Source organism: Nilaparvata lugens, chromosome 3, assembly GCF_014356525.2.
Source record: "Nilaparvata lugens isolate BPH chromosome 3, ASM1435652v1, whole genome shotgun sequence".
In the NCBI taxonomy this organism is placed as follows: Eukaryota; Metazoa; Arthropoda; class Insecta; order Hemiptera; family Delphacidae; genus Nilaparvata; species Nilaparvata lugens.
In genome coordinates, this window is record NC_052506.1 from 63,320,866 (window position 1) to 63,326,472 (window position 5,607).

Sequence of the window (5,607 nt, forward strand, 5' to 3'; positions counted from 1 at the left end):
TCAGTGATGTTGATAACTACCAGGATCCTCCAATAGTCACCTGTCATGAGGACATCTGCTTTCTTCTGGAACCATACTCCTTGTGGATTGATGATCTCTCCACATGATAGACCGATAGCACCTGCAACTGATGAAACAGCTGTGTCCAGTCTTGGAACGGGTTCATGTTCTGTTAATTAACTCATCTGTACAGTGTCCTTGCAGTGTTAGATATCTGACCCTGATACCCTTTTCTTGCCACTCAATAGTTGCATTCCTCAGCCCAGTTATTTACAGCAACTTAATACTATACCAACACAATTAATCTTATCCTTCTAATATTAACCAATACGATTTGTAATCGAAACATCCAGAGAACAAAATACACTATCTGTCAATGGCTCTCCATTGAATATGACTATTTCAAACAACAACTAAACAATAAATTCTTAACCTAAAGTCACACGAATCTCAATTACTAGATATTGTAGCCAATTACAAAAGTGTTCGATAAAATTCACAAACAAAATTAACCAACAACAAACAATTTGGATCCTCTGAATTTTCAATAAAACTTCAACAACTGGGTATAGCAGCATGTGATCCTCAACAAAGTCCTTGTAGGCTTACACCTTTCCACCAAGGATTGCTCAAACCTCTACCAAACAATACTCGACTCAGCTATGCTTTAGGACAGACACACTTCCTCCCTGCCAGATAGCCATGCTTCTACAGTTTCAGACAGCCGTGCTTCTTCCCTGCCAGACCTCCATGTCTGCAGTTCCAGACAAGTCACGCTTCCTCCCTGCCAGACAGCCATGCTTCTGCAGTTCCAGACCGCTGTGCTTCCTCTCAGCCACATGCTGATGAGTCTCATATTTGAGCTAGTGACACCTTCACTTGCTCCTGATTTTCTCATGCATACTTAATGCATGTTGTAACCTGCACACCCTAGGCAGTTACCTGTGCACACATCTCATGTGTGACTTCCTTGGGGCACCAAACAATGTTGCTTCCGACAGTCGACTACTTATCTCTGTTACTCTAGGTCGAGAGATAGAAATATTCTTCTCATCTTGGCATTGTCATTAATTTGATACCTTCTGTACTCGTTGGACTCCATCCCAAATGATATACAGTAACATACAAGATAGAACTATTACAATCTTGATCACATGACAACTATACCCCAAAAAGACTACTGCATCAGTTAAACTAACACATTACATCATTAAAATTCACCAAAAGCGTTTCAATAACCAATTACCAACAGCATTGCCAAAATACTACTATCCTTGTTTTTTTTTTTTAATCACTTTCTTCATATCAACATAATTACAAAAAAAATTTTACTAAAATTTTCTACTTCTTCATATCTCTTCATCACACTTCTTGTGGCAATCAGCTAACCCAGAGCCAAACAACTCTGCAGCAAAGAATTTCCTACTCGATCCAGAAATTTTTTTACCCGAATTTATTGGTTAGGTTGCCGACCTTCTCTGACTTCTCGTTGCAAGTGGGGATCTGGGAACATCTCTCTGAATTAGATAAAATAAAATCCTGCTTGTATCGCACGTGTGAAGGATCCTCTTAGCAGCATGCAAGGCGACGATGTTGCTAGCAGACAGCACTCCTTACAACTCCAGATGACATCACAGTTAGGCTCTCCAACTCTGCTGTAGAGCATACTCCGTCTAGGGGTAGGATGTCATACAGCTCTATTGGGCACCGCGAGAGGTGGTGACGTCGAACGCTGTCATTGTCGCGGCCGCTATCGCTAGCGAGCGCAAGAAGGTGGTCTCATCATCTCATCAGTTACCGAGGAAACGAAGGGAAATTTCTTACCGCTGGAGGGAAACTCCTGAGCGCTGGCCGGAGGGAATTTATCAACCAGAGAGGGAAATTGTTCCGCGCAACCAACCGGCGCACTGAGTGATCTTCTCTCGGTTTTCCTTTCACACGCTTTTCGTTGGTTATTGGTTGTTTCTTTCTGCTCTTCTTCTTCTTCATCTTATTGGCTTTTCGCATCGTACGTCCATCCGTAGATTCAGATTCGGTGCTATTTCTCGGAGATAGATCGTCAACTAGTTCTTCTTCTCTCTGTTTTGTTCGAACTTCGCGTTCTTTTCCAAGCTACAGTCTTTAAGCGGGTATTCTCGCTGTTTCTCCCTTACTTCGCCAGTGTTTTCGACTCTATGCTCGCCCATACTAATAAATTATAACATAGTATGCTGTTACCATTTAATATGTTATTACTCTTTCATTCGCTTCATAACCATTGCGAAATTACAATTTACTATACATTTAAACGAACTATACTGAAACAATACTCTAATGACAATAAAATGTCTTGTGAATACTAAATTTATTATCGAATCTCTCACAGAATTATTTATTCCGTATGCAATCATAAATATTGATTTCAGAACGCAATAAATGAAACAAATATGTAAATACTAATATATCAAAACAGTTTTTAAAAAAATATTTTTCAAGGCTTTAATAATTTACTAAACTTTCAAATTCTTTTGTTCTAAGACATATTTCAAGAAAATCCTTCTATGAATTAGTTTTTCCCATAAATTAATTTCTTCACTGATTATTTTCCACAGAAAATAATCCCACATTGATAATTCTTGTTCTTCAAAAGTTCGGACATCAATCCTCCTATCGCACGAGATACGCCAACAAGCAACAGCATTCTTTGAAAACATTTTTTCCTTCAATTTAATCGTAGACTAATAACGTGTTATATCATCATTTCATAATTACTACTGTATTTTGTTTCCGAAATACAATTCACTGTATTTAATTTGCGTAGGCAGCCAACTAATAATTAAATTGATAATTCTCATTAACATAGAAGTGACAATTTTCTCTAATAATTTGCATTTGGCATTCTTGCAGCCAAATTCCACCGAACTGCCACCATTGTAATATCTCGGGTAGCTAAGATATTAAAGAATTGTTTTTACCAAGGTGTAGACGTGATTAAATAAAGCTAAGGTTTACTCTATGAAAATTGTTATATTTAAGCATTTGCTCTACCAAATTTTACATCAATTTCGGGCTCTATTCTGGCTGCCTAGCCTAATACAAAAAAAAAGTTGAATGAGATTTGGACTATTACAATAAACAAAAAAACCTATCGTTGTGCAAAAACATAATTAAACATAGTTCGATCGCCCCGTGTCATTAGAGTAGAATTAATTTTGGGACTCACCCATAATGTAGACGTCGAAGAAATCCATTAGGTGATGATTTGGTGATCCAGTTCCGAAAAGAATTTGTGTCCGAGTGCGCTCCGTTCGCTTCAACCGTTAAAAGAAAAGTGCACGGAAAGAATGCAATTTTTGTCTCAGGTCCGACTCTTCCTAGGCCTACACGTGGAAAACTAGACTACGGCAGGGGGGAAGAAGAGCCGGAAACTGTTGATGGGACGAGTGGATGGAAACTATCTTTCCCAGGCTGGGATGCAAGCTAGGCAGTTCCTAACCCTGAGAAAGATCCTCACCTCGTCCATCGGTTGAAAAAAATGCAAGCTTTCCGTAGCCTATGCTAGGCAGCCAGCAAATAAAATATTACGTTCTAATTTCACAAATTTCAATAATACTATTTCAATTGCTTCCATTACACCATAGTATAACTATAGTATAGTATAGTTATAGTATAGTATAGTATAGTAAGTATAGTATAGTATGTATAGTATAGTATAGTATAGTAGTATAGTATAGTAGTATAGTATAGTATAGTATAGTAAGTATAGTATAGTATAGTATAGTATAGTATAGTATAGTATAGTATAGTATAGTATAGTATAGTATAGTATAGTATAGTATAGCATAGGGGGAGCGCGACTAGGTGTCACCCCGACAACTAGCACCTCGTCAACCTGTCCCCTTTTAAAACTGGTTTTGAGGGTACAGGTTGACGTGAGCCATCCCCGTCAACTTGTCTCCTTTCTAAGAAGGTAACACAGTCCGTCGGGGGACAGAAGGTGACTTGTCGGGGGGACACTCTAACACAAGGGTGCGAGGTGTCAGGTTGTCCTTTACGGTCATAACAAGTTGGCACTTTTGGTCCAGAAGGCGACAAATTTTATTTTGGACAAATGGGTAGAAATTTCCATATAAGGTTTTGAGAGCATATTCAGGCACTAAAATCTAAAAATAATACACAAAAGTCGGCATTTGCTGAACACTTGATAGATTGAGGCCATAATTTCACAGATATAAATTCCAATATGAAAATACTAAATTATGGTAATAAATGTGGAAAACTGAATATTAAAGAAGAATTTCATATGCATGCGGCAGCAAAGTTAAACAGGGATAAAATAATAAATTAAATTCAATTAAACATCAATAACCCCATTTTTGATGAATTTGGATAAAAAATTCACAGTCCTAGTTTATAAAATCACATGAATATACAAACTTTTTTATTTTGATGAATATAGATCAAAAATACGAAGCTTGCAATAGTATTTATTTAGTGTCATTTTATTTATTTTCCAATCACTTGATAATTGCATTATATAGCCGAAACTTGTCGTGATTAAATAATTTGAAAATGTCGTGATTAAATAATTTAAAAAGGGTACTTAGATGTCAATTTTGATTCATGCTCAGAACAAGTTTGTGGTGATTTCTCTCCAGTCCCGACTCGTGGTGAGAAGCGCCGGTGCAGACTCGAGGAACGGCGAATAAGCTACTCGAAAATAAAGTTATGACTAATCAATTTGTTAATGTCTCAGAGCTGCTCAACTCAAAATTGTTATTGACAACACAGAGAACTACTCGGCATATTACGATTGATCCTATCTCATTTTTTATATTACCTCTATTACATTTGTCAGTTTTATAGAACCAGTTGCCACTAACGAGCCAAGCCAGTTTGATTGTAGTTTGCACTAATAAAATAATAATAATAATGATAATGATTGGTGTGGTTGTAGTAAAATAAATGATAGGCAGACAATCGATGGAATGCTACTTCAGGCTACATGAACACTTTAGACTAAGGCTGAACAGAATTATGTCTAATTTTGGATACGGATTAGAAAAGTGCTATAGAAAAGAGCAGGTGGTTTTGACGTCTATCCAGGAGATAAGCCGAGATGATTAAATTTTATGAGCTAATTTGAAATAATGTAATGAGTTGCTCTACTACTCATTGGAACAACTATGAGTATAGAAGTCACCGGTTGTTGAAATATATGTTAGACCATATTTGATGATGGAGAGGGGTTATCTGTACTTCTGATTCTGTATTCATCTTCATTCTCTGAAAATATTTCATTTTTCTGAATTGATTCTGATAATTATCCATCAATTTTCAACTTTTATTATACAGAATAGGTGAAAAGTCCGAGAACGGCTTAATATCTCATACACGATCCTACTCAAATTGAAAATACTACTTTACTATGACTTTGAAAATCTGGACTGCCATCTTGGATCCGCCATTTTGAATGCAACTTTATTTTTTTAAATGGAAAGATTGTCATGCGATACATGATTTCGATACGGAATTTCAATAAAAAATGAATGGCGAAAACCGCACATCGATATTTCGAACCGCTTAGAAGACATTCACATTATTAATCAACACCATGCAAATCGTCAG